The sequence below is a fragment of the Acipenser ruthenus genome, chromosome 13, assembly GCF_902713425.1.
Source record: "Acipenser ruthenus chromosome 13, fAciRut3.2 maternal haplotype, whole genome shotgun sequence".
In the NCBI taxonomy this organism is placed as follows: Eukaryota; Metazoa; Chordata; class Actinopteri; order Acipenseriformes; family Acipenseridae; genus Acipenser; species Acipenser ruthenus.
Window position 1 is genome coordinate 20381188 of NC_081201.1, and position 17733 is coordinate 20398920.

The window sequence follows — 17733 nt, forward strand, 5'->3', positions numbered from 1 at the left end:
TGGTATTTGTTACGATATACTACGCGCGTGGGTGCACCAAAGGAGTACGGACAGCTATGGACAAAAGTTTTGCATCACCAAGAATTTTAGGATAAAGACATCATTTACAGAAAAAAAAATTAAAAAAACCCACACGACACTATGAACATAATTTTAATCTTTTATTTAATACTGTGTAATCAAAGAAACAACAAAATAATACTGCAAAAGTACCAGAAGCCATACTAGTAGTACAGTAGTATTTCATGTTAGATTTCAAAATGTCACATTTTTAAATGGTCAGTTTCTTGTTAAGTATATGGAAAACTACAAATGTAATTATAACAAATGTATGTAATTTAATAGGTTAACATAACATTATTGAGCAGGTTTCATTCAACTTTATGAAGCAAAATTAGTTAATTCTATAGGGTGACGCAAATCTGTATATTTCATATTTCACTGGCCAGCCTGCCGCAGTGTGATGTCACACTTTGTATTCAGAGCTCCCCACAGCAACAGCAATGGTTAATCCATGAAACAAAAATAAACATCTTAATTTCATCATAAGTAAATGGTATAAACATGAACCAATGGATACACAATGCCAACACAAAGGATACACAATGGCTCTTTGTGTGTAACTCAAAAATGAATCAATCCATGAGTGAAGACATAAACAACTCTGGATTATATTCCTTCTGGGTCTACTATAGGAGCCTGTGTGGTCCAGTGGTTAAAGAAAAGGTCTTGGAACCATGAGGTACCCGGTTCAAATCCCACCTCAGCCACTGACTCATTGTGTGACCCTGAGCAAGTTACTTAACCTCCTTGTGCTCCGTCTTTCGGGTGAGGCATAGTTGTAAGTGACTCTGCAGCTGATGCATAGTTCACACACCCTAGTCTCTGTAAGTCTGCTAAATAAACAAAATAATAATAATAATAATAACAAAATAATAATAATAATAATAATAATAATAATAATAATAATAATAATAATAATACGCGTTTCCTCACTCTTTGATGTAACACAATTTTTGTTCCTGGGTAGTAAGTGTTATTTCCTAATTGCTTATGCCTCAAAAGTATAGAAAATGGCTATTATTCCCCACAAACTTTGCTTTTGTAACCAGGACAGTGATATTTTGAAATTTACCTATTTCCAATGAGAAAACGGGTGAATTTGTGTCTTTTCGTTCACATAAAGTCAGAAAAAAACAACATATGAATCCAAATTAACATGTATTTATACTACAGTAATACAAAAATGACTACAAAAGATTTAGAAGCGAGTAGTTTTTCGAGATTTACGATTATACTGTAAATCACTTTCACGAATCAGCCCCCAAATGTAGTCTCCCATCATGTTCTCGTTATACTGTCCTTGGTAGCCGCGTTCAAAGTCCAGTATATCCTGGTGGAAGCGCTCGCCTTGCTCCTCCGAGTACGCTCCCATGTTCTTCTTGAATTTATCAAGATGAGCATCAAGGATATGGACTTTGAGGGACATCCTACAGCCCATTGTGCCGTAGTTCTTCACCAGAGTCTCAACCAGCTCCACATAGTTTTCGGCCTTGTGATTGCCCAGGAAGCCCCGAACCACTGCGACAAAGCTGTTCCAAGCCGCTTTCTCCTTACTAGTGAGCTTCTTGGGGAATTCATTGCACTCCAGGATCTTCTTTATCTGTGGTCCGACGAAGACACCGGCTTTGACCTTTGCCTCACACAGCTTAGGGAAGAAGTCTTGAAGGTACTTGAAGGCTGCCGACTCCTTATCTAGAGCTCTGACAAATTGTTTCATAAGGCCCAATTTGATGTGCAGTGGTGGCATCAGCACCTTCCGGGGGTCCACCAGTGGCTCCCACTTGACGTTGTTCCTCCCCACAGAGAACTCGGTCCACTGTGGCCAGTCCCACCTGCGGTAGTGCGCCTTGGTGTCCCTGCTGTCCCAAAGGCAAAGATAGCAGGGAAACTTGGTAAAACCGCCTTGGAGACCCATCAGGAATGCCACCATTTTTAAGTCTCCTATGACCTTGATGCCATCTCAGAAAAATGCAGATATGTATCCACTTAGGCAGCTGGAACTAAACTGAACTGGTGGCCTTAAGGCCCCTGTATTTATACTATTATTATTATTATTATAATTATTATTATTATTATTATTATTATTATTATTATTATTATTTATTTCTTAGCAGACGCCCTTATCCAGGGCGACTTACAATTGTTACAAGATATCACATTATACATTATTTCACATTATACATATATCACATTATTTTTACATACAATTACCCATTTATACAGTTGGGTTTTTACTGGAGCAATCGAGGTAAAGTATCTTGCTCAAGGGTACAACAGCAGTGTCCCCCACTGGGGATTGAACCCACAACCCTCCGGTCAAGAGTCCAGAGCCCTAACCACTACTCCACACTGCTACTATTTATATTACTGGAAAGTTCTAGAAGTTACTCCAAGTTTACTCAGCACTGAATCTAAGTGTTAACCAGTCAAATTAATTGGCTGAACTAAGCACTTTTTATATTAGTCACACAGCATTAATTTGTTACGAGACATTCTATGTACCTTCAGTGAGGCCACACTCCCCCTCCCCCTCATCCTCATCACATTCAGTTGTTCCTTGACTAGTCTTAACGCAGAAAAATCAGCTCTGTATTCAGACATATGCATCTGAAACCCTTGTACAGTAATGTACAGCTCTTTATTAGTACCATTGAGCAGACTTCAGGAGACACAGACAAGGACAGGAGCCATTAAAAATTCATCAGTGACTTCTTAAATTACTGCTGAGTCAAACAGAGGCCTGGAGGAGAGGCACTGTATTCATTTCTGTGATTGGAACCGGATTAAACCAAAGAGGTTCTGCAGGTAAAGAAGCGAGGGTGACTGGGATACGCACACGCACACACTTGTAGTGAAAAGTTTACATACCCCAATGGAAATGCATAATTTCTAGAAATTTCTCAAAAGTAGCAAAAGTTTTGCTTTTGTGGATGAGGAAAAAAAGATACACAAGATATAGATGTCTACAATAATTTATTTATATTTTATATATTTATTTATTATATATATATACACATATATATATATATATATATATATATATATATATATATATATATATATATATATATATATAATGATATTGTGCCATGACCTAATGGAATCCCTTCTCCTGCTCTGGCTGGGTTTGCACACATTTAAGACGCTTCCCTGAAAGTAAATACATCAGCATGCCTATTTAGCTCACATAATGACTTGTGGAGGTGAGGAAGGGGTATAAACAAACTGGACTATGAACAAGGTGGCAACATCTTTAGATTGGTTTAAAACACTTCATATTCATATGCACTATACTATCATAATGACTGGGTAATGTATAGAAGTGCTGCTGTTGGGGTGCGTAAACAAACAGGACTGCCGACAAGGCACGCGCTATGATAAAAAGAGTACGAAAGAAGGTGGCAAACAGAACAGCGAATTGTACCTGCACTGCAGCTTTAAATCGAACCCTGCACTGCAGCTTTAAAAACAAGTTTCTATTCAGTATTTAAGAGCGCTCTGCACGTCAGAGGCAGTAATGACTGCCTGTCCTTCTGCCGGACTCCAAGGACATCTCCTCATTACAGAGAAATGAAGCAGCTCTCCCTCACCACCCGCAGCAATGCAAGAGCTCAATTTACTGCACTGTCCTTCAGGCAGTCAGTCCTTCTACTAGATACAGGCAAGAGTGATTATCAGGTAATGAGAAAATCAGGGAAAATCTCTACCAGGGCATAACCAAGATGTAGAGGAAGATATGAACTGCAAAGCTGCTGTGGGCCACAGTCATACTGATAACTGATAACTACCCAGGGCAAAAGCAGGTTGTAAATATGTATGAGAATGTCCATGATTACAGTACATTACAGTAAGCAATTTTTGTAAAATATTTATGAATCTCTACGGGTATGACAAAGTTAGATTTATTATTTTAGATAAATTATGATTCCAAATGAATAAATCAGACTCTTGAAGCAAAAGGTATTTAAAAAAAAAAAAAAAAAAAGCTGTGATTCGACACAACTGTGTAATCAGACACACTTCCTCTCTGACCATATACATGTTCAGTGGAGTAGGGGAGGCTGCAAGAGTTGAAAGGTCCTATTGTCCCAGGATTTGAATGGAATGAGGAAGGCTGCCCAGTGCAGGCACTCTCAAAAGGCAGATTTAAGGACTATTCACACTATAGCGTTTATTCGCTGCTATTTTTGTATTCAGACTTGCGTGTCAAATATCACAGGCAAGATGGGGGAACGTCTGACTCTAGCAGTCTGGGTGTAGCTTCTAGAAAATGCATGCCATGAGATCCTGCACCCCATTATTAAATATAGACTGAACTACAAAACAAAATCAGGTAAAAAAAACACAACACAACAACATCAGGATGCATCGAAATGATTGCGTTTGGTAATCCTGTCTGTACTTCTACCACTGTTGAGATTATTTGTTACTGTGGCAGGATGACAGAGGTTTGAGGCTCAGAGACAGTGGAAGGGGCAAAATAATGATCTTTATTAAACAAAAAATAGTCAAATAAATAGGCACAAGGGCCCAAACAAAAGGTTTAAACAAAATACAGAAATGTAGGCTGGGCATTCGCCTTCACTACAGTTTCTTTCTCAAAACTAAACAGCACAGCACACCAACAAACAAACTCACCCCAAAAAAACACCTCCTACACAAAGGGTTTCACCTGCCTTTTATAGTCTGTGGCTGGAGCCCAATTAACTAATAATTAACAATTAAACACTTAAGGCTCCAGCCACATTCTCACATGTATTTTACAGGGAGGAATTTAACCCCCTCCCTGCCAATCCAAAACAAACAAGAATCACAAAAAACATAATGAAAACAGTAAAACTAACAATAACAACAAACACATATTTATAGGGGCGAGCTAGCACCCCATCACATTTCCCCCCCCTTGTGCGCAGCACACTTGGCCCCAATGGCCACCTCCCCCCTTAGTCACAAAGTCCCAGACGAGGGGAAGCAAGTGGCCCAAGGGGGCGGCCATGGTGGGTGGTCCTCCTTCTCCCAATGCTGAGGGAGGTTCAGTCCACAACCCGGCGCCCTCTTGGCGGGACCGAGACCTGGCGAAAGGGAACCATGGTGCATTGTATGGGGCGTCGGGAGCGCAGGCAGGCGACCAGTCGGCTGCAGCCCCAGGCAGAGGTGCGAGCCCAGGCGACAGTGCAGCGACGTCTGGGCAACCAGGGGGAGCAGAGCAGGAGACCAGGCGACCTCCTGTGCCTGGTGGTGCTGCGACCTGGGAGTCAGGCCCAGCGACCAAAGGTCCAGACATGGAGCCTGGGTGTCCGGGAGCCCAGGCCGAGGGATCCAACCCCCAGGCGCCGGGCTGTGGCACAGGGGTGGTGGTCGGGGCTGTGGTGGTTGCGGTCTCCTCACCTCCCCCCCCTTCTTCGTGGCCGGCAGCTCCCCTTTGTGAGGCTCCGGCCACAGTACTTCCTGCTGCCATTCAGGACTGGCAGCGACTCCAGGCGAAGCAGGACCCTCGGCGACCCCAGGCGAAGCAGGACCTTCGGCGACCCTAGGAGGAACAAAAGCAGAGCAGCAGGCAACCCCAGGCGATGCGAGGCAGGCATCCTTGTGCGTGGCCAACATTGCAGGAACCTCCGGCCAGGGTGGCAGTGGCCAGAGTCGGAGGCGAGAACAGCAGCTCGTCTCCCTCTGGTGGCGGAGGAGAGAACAGCAGCTTGTCTCCCTCTGGTGGCGGAGGCAGGAACGGCGACGCTGGTCCTTCCGGCGATGCTGGACCCTCTGGCCCCTCTGGCGACGCGGGATCCCCTGGCCCCTCTGGCCCCTCTGGCGACGCTGGACCCTCTGGACCCCCTGGCGGTGCAGGACCCTCTGGACCACCTGGACCCCCTGGCGGCGCAGGACCCTCTGGACCCTCTGGCGCTCGGGACAGTAGCTCCACCCCAGGCGACGGCGGACCAGCAGCGACCCCAGGCGACGGCGGACCAGCATCCCTAGGAGAAAGCACACTCAGATTTTCTCTAGACGATGCAGGCAGGCAGGCAACCCCAGGCGATGCGGACAGGCAGGCAACCCCAGGCGATGCGGACAGGCAGGCATCCTTGGGTGGTGCTGTGCCTCTTAGCCGCCGGGCAGTTTGTCCCCACGCTCCCTTCAGCAGCCGGTACAGAGGCTGGGAGGGACCTCCAACATCTTCTGCTGGCGGTGGAGGGAGAGACAGCTCCGGCTGTTCCCCCTCTGCTGGCGGTGGAGGGAGAGACAGCTCCGGCTGTTCCCCCTCTGCTAGCGGTGGCGGGAGAGACAGCTCCGGCTGTTCCCCCTCTGCTGGCGGTGGAGGAAGAGACAGCTCCGGCTGTTCCCCCTCGGGCCGTGGACGCACCGACTCCTCCCGCTCGGGCTCCTCCCTCTCGGGCTGCGGACGTTCGGGCTCCTCCCTCTCGGGCTGCGGACGTTCGGGCTCCTCCCTCTCGGGCTGCGGACGTTCGGGCTCCTCCCTCTCGGGCTGCGGACGTTCGGGCTCCTCCCTCTCGGGCTGCGGACGTTCGGGCTCCTCCCTCTCGGGCTGCGGACGTTCGGGCTCCTCCCTCTCGGGCTGCGGACGTTCGGGCTCCTCCCTCTCGGGCTGCGGACGTTCGGGCTCCTCCCTCTAGGGCGACGGCAGCGGCTCCACCCCCTTTTCTTCAAGGAGGGGGATCTCCCCCATGTCTATCGCCAGGTATGCCAGGACCATGACGGCTATCTCCTGGAGGGACCCCGGGTGGTGCTCTCTCTCCCACTCCTCCCACCGCTCCCCATCTCGATGCCACAGCATGCTGAGGGCTGTGGGGAGGTCGTGGAAGAGGTCCGCTTCGGGGTGCACCAATCACTCCCAGATCTCCCGTGATGGTGGTGAAGGCGGTGTTGGTGGGGTGGCTGCCGAGGACGGGGTTGGTAGCTGCTCCTGCCCAGCTGTGGCCATCCAGCTCACAGCGCCCACACGAGTCAGCTGGTGGCCCATCCGGACAGGACCTCCACCGGTGGTCCTCCTTCCCGCACCAGGAGCACCACGGGAACAAGCTCGCTGGGTCCTCCCACAGGGTTTGGGTTGGTGGTGGCGGCCGCTGCTGCTTTCTTCGCTGCCTTTGGTTTTTCCCCATTCTGCGCACCGCCAAACCTCAAAAATCCAAAAATTCAAAAAAATTCAAAATTAAAAAAAAATACTGCTCTGAGCCTCTAGGTGGCGCTATCCCGCCCTGACACCACGTGTGGCAGGATGACAGAGGTTTGAGGCTCAGAGACAGTGGAAGGGGCAAAATAATGATCTTTATTAAACAAAAAATAGTCAAATAAATAGGCACAAGGGCCCAAACAAAAGGTTTAAACAAAATACAGAAATGTAGGCTGGGCATTCGCCTTCACTACAGTTTCTTTCTCAAAACTAAACAGCACAGCACACCAACAAACAAACTCACCCCAAAAAAACACCTCCTACACAAAGGGTTTCACCTGCCTTTTATAGTCTGTGGCTGGAGCCCAATTAACTAATAATTAACAATTAAACACTTAAGGCTCCAGCCACATTCTCACATGTATTTTACAGGGAGGAATTTAACCCCCTCCCTGCCAATCCAAAACAAACAAGAATCACAAAAAACATAATGAAAACAGTAAAACTAACAATAACAACAAACACATATTTATAGGGGCGAGCTACCAATAACACAATTTAGTACATACATATATACAGTATATTTCAGCTCTTGCACAGGACGCTAGTACTCCCCTAGGGTTTCCTGTTGCTCGTTATCATAGGGTGAATCCACATTCTCCTTTTTCTCTTCTTCGGTGCAATAACCATGCAGCAGTTTGCACCTGATCCATATTGCCTTCAGATTATAACCAAATTTGGCAGGACAGGGTGGTGTTTCGATTTTTTTTTAGCAGCGAATTTCAATTTTTTTTTTTCCCGTAGCGATTACGCTCAAGTATCAAAGGTAGTATTCAATTGCATAGATTCGATTTTTTACCATAGACAACGCCACCAATAAACGCTATAGTGTAAATAGCCCTTTAGAGGGAGAAAAACGACAGATGTGTTCAGCGCTCCAGATAAGGTTTTGGGTCACTGAATAATTTACTCTCCAATTTAGACAGTATGCGAGTAAAATGTACTTGGGGCGGGTAAAATGCAACATTAGCTTGAAGTCACGAGTACTTCCAATAAATACTGTACACACTTTAATGCTAACCAAGGAGGTCTGCATTCAATTCAAATTCAATTCAATTCAAACCTATATTTAACCAGGTAAAGACACTGAGAACAAGTTCTCATTTAAAATGCCGAACTGGCCAAGAGGCAGCATAAATACAACATACAACAATACACTGACAGTTAGAAACATTACAGCAATACAAAATTTTTTTAAAAAAGAGAAAAAAAAACTAATGAAATCAGCATCTGTTCTGACAAGCACATGAAACAAGGAAAAGAGCTTCAAGCCTAGAAAAGAAAGCACCCTCTGAAATAAAACCAGGGAGTTTAAGCCTTGATTGTAACTCATTCCAATCGTCAGCAGCTGCATATTGGAATGAGTTATGCCCAACAGCAGTAAAAACTCGAGGGGCAGTTAAACTAATCAAATTGCTGGATTGAAGGTTGTAAGAGGAGACCGATATAGTCAACAATTCGCTTAGAGGGGTGATTTCCTGATTAGAGTTTTATAAATGAGTCTGTACCAATGGCATAGCCGACGTGTTTGAAGTGAAGGCCAGCCAGCCAAAGTGTAGAGATCACAGTGATGAGAGCTTTACATTTTAACTGTAAGGTTACTTTGAACTACTGTACAAAAACTTGGTCTTGCAATAAAACAATTATTTGCTTTATTGACCACAAACAGTATGGCTGTGAACATCTGTTTCTAATTCCAAAGCTGCAGATGGAATATACTTAAATGCATGAACATAGTATCTATTTATAAAGAAATGATCATACTGCATTCCTTATTGATCGCCTTGCTATAGCAATACAAAGCATCCTGACTCTCTCCAAACACAGAATATTGTATTTATTATATATTATTTTATTATATGATTGGTAAATTGGTAGGTTAGGTTGATGGGGACTAAGACGGCGCTGGATCAAGAATCCAGTCACTTATTTACCAGCCAGAAACATGCATCGCAAGTGAGTGGATCAAACCATATTTATTGAAAACCCAGACTTATTGATCATGTGTTTCTGGCAATTGCCATGCAGGCTACAATTACCTGTCCAGGCATTTCTGTGATTCATGTATGCAGCAAATTTCCTATGCATATTTGTTACGCATTAAAATGTAAATATCATGTGGCATTCATATGTTTTCAATGAGCAAAACACCCAGTATGCAGCTTATCTGCAGTGCTGGATGGGTGTGCTATGGTATTATGTTCTACACTCTGTGGTACCCTGGAATGGTGTATGAAAAGTATTTCAATCTGTGTGACAGCTGGAAATTGCAGCTAGGATGTACAGGAAGCACAGAGCCTGTTTGCAGGGATACTGCGTTTGGAGATTAATGAAGTGTAGGAATAATTAGATGCAGTTGCCCAATTTGATGTATTTTTTTCAGAGATGACCTGAGATTTATACTCTGGGGACTATTGGAGCAAACTGGAAAACCTGCAAAAATCAGCAGCGAGGTTCTTTAAAGTAAAAACAAACTCGATATAAAAAAAAAAAGCCAATTATTTTTCTGTAGTTCCAGGAAATTTGCACGGACTGCTATTTATTTGTATACCTATTTAATAAATTACCAAAGGGTGAGCCACTGGAAACACAATTACAGCCTCATTAGCGCCGACTCACACATGGTATGTTGACGGCCATTTGAACCTGATTTAATAAACAGTTCTACTTGAGAGCCCCTCGTTCATCACAGGATGAAACTGGGAATCAGCAAATGTCAGCATCAAACAACCATGTGATAAGGCTGCAGGTTATGTAGGTTGCAATGATCTGTGGGGAGAAAAATATGTTTTGGAAATGTGAACCATTACACAAGCAAGCTTATTTCATTTAGGCTTGACAGAGACAAATAGACCAGAAGACACTACTAACGACCTTGACGTGGTTCTTCCCTGCATATAGAGGTATATCTAAACCATGTGGTTTGAGACAATCGAATCAATCATTAAACTGTCTGACTGTGCTAGTTCATCAAATACTTCATTTACTTTCAACGACAATAGATATACGGGGTGATTCATAAGCAACAATTGGTGAAAATATTTTTACAGAACACAGATCTACTGGATTAATCTAAAACAGAAGCAGATCTAAATATCGCCACTGTTTAAATAATTACTATAAGACCCAAGGTTATAAGTTTATTTCTGCTGGTCACAGTTTATTTCTGCTGGTGAAAATGCACACTCTTGAATAATAGTGTTCTCAATGACTGCATATTGAGGATTACCGGTCTGATATTCGATTAGCAAAGTGGTTGCTGATTGCACCTCTACACTCCATTTATATTTTATCATCATTAGTCCTTAATAAAAATGAGCACTTAAAAAGAAACTTCTGTTAAGAAATGTCTTATTCATAAGTACTGGGGATTTCTTGTTTCTCTTTCTTTTTGCAGCTGCTTAAATTCTTGAAAACTGTTTTATTCTCACTTGCAACCTCTTCAGAAAATCGATCCAGTAATGCTAGATTAGTCTGGAGAGGGCTGATTCCAACCAGCAATGCTTGACTGAAGTCTGGAGAGGGCTGATTTTTAAGCTTTCATTAATTACAGGATATGCCAGCATTCAGTAACATTTGCTGTAATGAGACAGAAGGGCAGTGAAGTGCCTTCACTCAACTGGATGAAGGTTTCCAAACCCTACTACATTTTTATATTCCAGCTAAACAGCATTTCAGTTTTTTACAGCTTTTGCTCTAGGGCAGAATAGCACAGTTGTACTTCCAGAAGCAAGTGAAGTAGAAACAAACAAAAAGTATTCTTTTGAGTTTTATGTGAACTGACTACTTATTCCAAAACGTAAAATAAAAATGACATTGCAAGCAGATTTATGAAATTGTATAGACTTTAGTAACTGCAATATCATAGATGCATGCATTTAATCCCAATTAAAATATGAGAATTAATATGGTCTCATAATTCTTACGAACACAATTTACTATGCTGTTGTATGGTAATGCAAGTTTACAAGTTGCCCTTGAATTTGCACTCATATTCAGACAGGGGCATAGGCCCTTATATGAAACCATTTACACAGAAAACTCCATATACTCAAGTATACCACCAGACGCCTATTTGCACGATTACACAGTCCTCCAGATCATGTCAGCGGCCATCGTGGACACAGTATACTGGTCACATGTGCGCAACTCTGAGGAAACCTGCATTAGTTGGTCACCATACCCTTCAGAGCATGCTAAGGAAATGTCTGTACCCATCTTCAGAGCAATAGTTATACCTAAACATGCAAGTATGCCATACATTCAAGAACGGGCATAGAGGCACCTATCAGGGAAGAGAATAACCCCCCTGCTGAACTAAAAGCTTTTTTCTATTATTCACACTGCACAGTGCTCTCTACCAAGGACCACTTTGGAGAATCTCCACCACAATATTTATGCTGCTGATCAAACCAAAAAACATACATTTTTAAATGCATGAAGTTCAATACTATTTGAGCAATAATACTTTTTTTTTTTCCTGGGGAAAAAGTAATCCATATATCTTTATGGGCTGTATATTTATGGTTGGCACTGGCAATTTCATTCTTCAAGGAGCAACACCATTTACCATCAACACTTACAGAGGCTTAAGGAAGTCAGTACAGAAACTAACACTGAACTGTGAAATCTCACTTGTATCCACACCAAGGAGCAAGACAAGTTTAATGTACAGTAATACACAGAGGATACTGAATGATAGTTTGTGGTATACAGTATTTATTTGCAGAAGGAGGATTTTCCAGTAAATCACATGCCCTGTATAACCCACGAACAATCATTCAGTATTCTGTTTATACCACAAGTATATATTTTTTTAATAAACAGCAATGCAACATGTACATTTGTTATATGAAATCAATTCATTCAGAGATTATTTTACCTGCCAGATTTTTACTTTCATTGTAAACTGACTATGCTTTGAAGCAGATTAATTTCAAACCCTGTTTATGGCCTCTTCGCAACCGTCTTTTTAGATAAAACCTTGAGTTCAGTCTGTCAATTTTCAGCCTCTCTGTTGTTTCCTGCCATTACAGGCGTAGTGTTATAAAGTGGTACAACGTCAGAATGTGGTACGTGTACCAAAACATGACCCGTGTAATGTCAGCAAGTGATACGCAGTCACATTGAAAGTGGTACGCTGTAAGATTTTGGTACTGGTTTCCTACTGTCAAAAAGAGGTACATTTACCATTAATTATATATTATTTTTTGCAAACTTAAACTAGAAACAGCCAAACAGTTTCTCTAAAAAGAAAAAACAATTCACGACGAACAAGACAAAATGAGAAATCCACTGCAAAGTTGCAGAAGTAGGCCTAAAAAAAATGTACAAGACCCAATGTATTGCATATGATAAATATTCACATGCTATTTTCTTAGTGGTGGAAAAATGATAAATTACATTAAAAAACGATGTGAAAGACCGAACACAGCTTAATGTACCAGATTTCAATGAGCGCTTCCCTGCTTTCTTAGCAGAAGTTGTTTAGGTATGCACGAGAGAGCAGTGCGCTGCGTACCTGAAAATAACACTACACCAGTGTTGTATAAAGCATGTATCAGTGGCAGCATTGAAAATAACACTACACCAGTGTTGTATAGAGCATGTATCGGTGGCAGTATTGTTTGATACTGAAGCGCAGTTCTGTGCTGAATTTCAGCAGCACAGCACTGGATTGCAATTTTATCAAACACATTCGAAACTAGTCCCGGTAAGCATGCTATTCCAGTAACAAAGTGGAAAAGGCACTTGCCAATTTCTTTTCACCAACTGGTTCCAAAATGTAAGATCTACAATATCATGGTTATGCACTGTGGAAAAGAAGGCGGGCCTTCCCCATTATGAGAGAACTGCGTTAACTGAACCCAAAAGACGATGCCATTCAATGACCCCAGGAAGTACAAGCAGCTCCCAGTAAAGGATGTAACTGGAAAGACCGAACTCCAGCTTTAAAACTGCATTGCAGCCTACATTCAAGCCCCTGTATAAGATAATTATTTTGAAAGCTTTTTGAAGCCGCAGTAAATATAGCCCTGCTGTAACCCAGGGGTAATGTATTTACTTGACTTTTTTTTTTTTAATTCCAGTAAATGTCAACGTAATCTCATTATATCTGGATCTATAATGCATTGCTGTTCCTTAAATTAAAGTTGATTCCCTAAATGAATTTCCCCTCGGAACAGCGGTACAGTAATGCAATATATTTCTTAATATATCTGTGGAGTCCTCTTGCCCTTAGCAGGTTGAACGATCACTAAGTGTAATCAAAATCAACAACCTGCTGCTCATCTTGGCAGATGGATTCGGCTCATTTTGATGAGCAAGAAAATCAAATAACAGTGTGCAGGCACTGCAGAACTAACTAGGGGAATATGTTCTACTGTTCACCTTCAACGGCTATACTGTAAGAGAACACACTTTGGCACAGTTATAAAAATATAGATTTCGGATTGGAAATGATATCCCTGCAGCAGTTGAGAGAGTTTTTAAGCGTGTTGTAACGCCACTTTCAGAAACAGCACAGTCACACCTTAGTCCCTTACAAATAGGAATGGAATGATATTGTAAGAAAGAGGATTTCTAAAATGCATTTTACACATTTGAGGGTTTTGCTTTTATACTGTCATTGCTTTTAATTGAACCAGAAAAAAGAAAATTAGAGACTACACCTTTTGAACATTACACTCTATGAAATTCTTAAATATCTCCATTTTGAGAAATAATATCAATTACTATAATTTCATTTTTTTCTATATAAAAAACACAACACATTTGTTTCTTTGAAATTGTATTTTCTTTTAATTAACTCTATTGATCGCTCCTTCCAGATATTTCAAAAGGTGAACTTCCCCCGTGCCCCTGCATTCTCAGTAGTCCATCACTGCTTTTCAAATGTCCTCACATGTTCCTTCATTAAAACTCCTGAAGCTGAATGCAGAACACAGAGGAACTACAGTACTGACATATCTGAAAGAAGCGAAAAACATTTAGTTCATTATTAGTTTTGAAAAAAATGCCATTAAAAATCAAATGCACCTTTACATAATTGAGAGCATCTTGTATAGGAAAATACGAGACACACAGTACAAAGTGTTGGTAATGCATGTTAGGTAAGATTCAGCACATTTGTTTTCTTAGTGCTATGTTTAAGATTGCTTTATGTAAGACCAGTGAAGGGATTATACCCAACATTTTGAAGACCTTCTCCTACCTTTCATTTATAATTCTAAGTGTGTAATATGCACAGACTCCACTCGTGACTATTTCAGATTGTAGCCAAGTAGGCATACAAATAAATCTTAAATATCATAGACTTGTCTTTAATAATTGCTATGTGAGAAAACAGGTTTCTCCAATGCACAACCAATAGCCCACAACACTACATAAATACAGAAGTGAAACAGACATATTTGTAAAGGTGTACACTAAACTGTATAAACTGACACATTACTGTGCTGAATTCACAAAGCAGCACAATCTCAGTGCAACTGGTTTTTGACTGCTGTATCTTCAGAAACGGTGCTGAAAAACACTGGCCACAAAATGCAACGGACAACAGTACAAGCACAGGTATTGTGGTTTTAACATTCATCAGATCTGCCCTGTTTTTGCATTGTGTTAATATGTATCATCTTTTGGGCAAGTTTAGCTGAACTCCAGGATGGGCTGCTTGAGCCTTTGAGTCAATAATGTATGTCAATTCATTGTTATTTCATTGAAAGCCCTTGAAACAAACTTCCAAATGGAGCTAGCGTCGTTTGTCTGGGATGAACACTCCCACATGGAGAAAACTGATGTCATTGGGCATTTTTCCTAGGTTTAGACACATTCTCACTCTGTGCGGAACATGAGTTCCACAGCTCTGCTTTTGTAGGCACACTACCCTGGTACCCTTTACTCCACAGCATGTGGTTTCTGTATCATCCACAAATGGAGGAAACACCTTCCCAGAATGTGGTACAGCTGAGCTGCAATTAGGTTATTGTTGGGTGTCTCACCTCTGACTGCTGTGGTGTCTGGAGGTGGTGTCGAGAAGCTGCTGCATCATAACAGCCTTCAGATGATACCAGAGCATTACTTATTCAGCATACATGCCCTAGAGCTTCAGAGATGAAAGGAAGGTCCGAGCAGATTACTGCTATATTCATACCTTTCATCTTCTGAGAAGCGCCAGGGAATCAGCACTCCCTCAGTACAACATCCTCACAGCAAGGCCCAGACGCCATCATTGGAATGAAACAGTTCTGTATAAATGGTTGGTACCAGCAGTTATTGACCCTCCAAAACATTGGTCTGGACTCTAGACGACTGAGCTTCTTGTAAATTTTACCTTCTGGTTGAGTGTTTTGAAGCTACTGTTCATTTTGGATTTGTGTATATGCATTTGAAACCAAATAACATTAAAAACGTCCATTGAAAAGAGTTGTCTGCTTCTTTAGGTTCAGAAACAGCGCTTTCATATCCCAATGACTTAGAGAACAAATGATATTGCGAGAAAAAGGATTTCTAAAATGTGTTACATACAGGTTATTTTACTGTCATTAATGCTTTCAGTGTGTAAATTCCCTCCGTTTAGCTCTATTTGCTGAGACACCTCACAAGATCAATAACCCAGAGAGATCAAAACAGGACCTCAGGTGACCAGAAACAGTGAGTATTACAGCCTGGTAACTACAGACCAATAAGCCTGACTTCTATTATATGTAAACTTATGGAAACTATAATAAGATCCAAAATGAAAAGTTACCTATATGGTAACAACATCCTAGGAGACAGTCAGCATGGTGCATGATTTTAGGAAAGGGAGATCGTGTCTAACTAACCTGCTTGATTTTTTTGAGGATGCAACATCGACAATGGATAATTGCAAAGCATATGACATGGTTTATTTAGATTTCCAGAAAGCGTTTGACAAAGTCCTGCATAAAAGATTAATTCTCAAACTGAACGCAGTAGGGATTCAAGGAAATGCATACACATGGATTAGGGAGTGGTTAACATGTAGAAAACAGAAAGTACTGATTAGAGGAGAAACCTCAAAATGGAGCGAGGTAACCAGTGATGTACCACAGGGAACAGATTCTGGTATAGTAAGCAAACTTGTTAAATTTGCAGACGACACAAAATAGGAGGAGTGGCAAACACTGTTGCAGCAGCAAAGGTCATTCAAAATGATCTAGACAGCATTCAGAACTGGGCAGACATATGGCAAATTACATTATAATCATCATATGGGAGATACTGAAATTGAAGAAGGAATCTATGAAAAAAACTTGGAGTTTATGTTGACTCAGAAATGTCTTAATCTAGACAATATGGGGAAGCTATAAAAAAGGCCAAAAAGATGCTCGGATATATTGTGAGAAGTGTTGAAGTTAAATCAAGGGAAGCAATGTTAAAACTTTACAATGCATTAGTAAGACCTCACCTAGAATATTGCTGCTCTAGAAAGAGTGCAAAGAAGAGCGGACACCCTGGGATCCTTCAAGAAGCTGCTTGATGAGATTCTGGGATCAATAAGCTACTAACAACCAAACGAGCAAGATGGGCTGAATGGCCTCCTCTCGTTTGTAAACTTTCTTATGTTCTTATATTTATGACCTCTCATCAAATTAGGAGGGAGAATAAAATCACGAGACCTCTCCTGAGATTTCAACAGGAAATTATAAATTTTAAAAAATATATGTTTACAATTAAATACAGCAAAAGAATCTTTGAAATGCTGTAAAAAGGGAAGCATTGTCATGCTCTCTCTGGTGCAGTTTTCAGACAGATTAAATAAATATTAAATAAATGATGAACGTGCCTTGCATTTCAGGGCTGTTCAGCCTCACTGCACCCTCGTTTGATTAAACGAAGTGCAAAGAATCCAGATTCACAGTTTAATAGACGGCTTCTTTTGAGTCCCATCAGGATTCTTGAGTTACACCTGCCAGCGGCTCAATTGTCCGCCCTTCATGGTGATCGAGAGGTGTCAGACACAGTGTAAATAAATATACTCCTGTTTCTAATAGGGAAAGACAAGCCAAGCTTTTCACAACAGTAGCAATTACACAGCACTGAAAACGCTGGGTGTCTGTTTCTTTAACTCTAATTTAAATTACAAGAAAATGAATCTATAAAACCTACAAAGTGAATGGTAGTGCTCAAAGGGGAAGATTTATGGAATTATCATTATACTGAAGACAGTTCACCAGCAAAAAAGCATTTCTCTTATGACTTTCATAGTGAACCCAGTTCATGCTACAGTACCTCTTTCAACAATGCTGGTGCTCTGCTTGAAATGAGTGGTGTATTGTGGGCACAGAAAACCAGCACTGTTGCAGGAGGGGGAGTGATTTGCAACATGTACAAGAGAATTTCTCTCTCTCCAGGCGAACGCTCTTGAGTACAAGCTGAGAAACGTGTTCCCCAGCTGATTGTCCCCTCGGATGTGTGAATAAAAATATCAAGATGCCTCAATTTCGACTATACAACCGACT

The 17733-nt window shown here is 41.8% G+C and overlaps 1 protein-coding gene across 1 annotated transcript in view; it reads right to left on the reverse strand.

Moving 5' to 3' along the window:
* The window catches only part of inpp5f (inositol polyphosphate-5-phosphatase F), a 105598-nt gene that overhangs the window by 55365 nt on the left and 32500 nt on the right, over positions 1 to 17733 (reverse strand). The gene's annotated exons all lie outside the window — the stretch shown is intronic.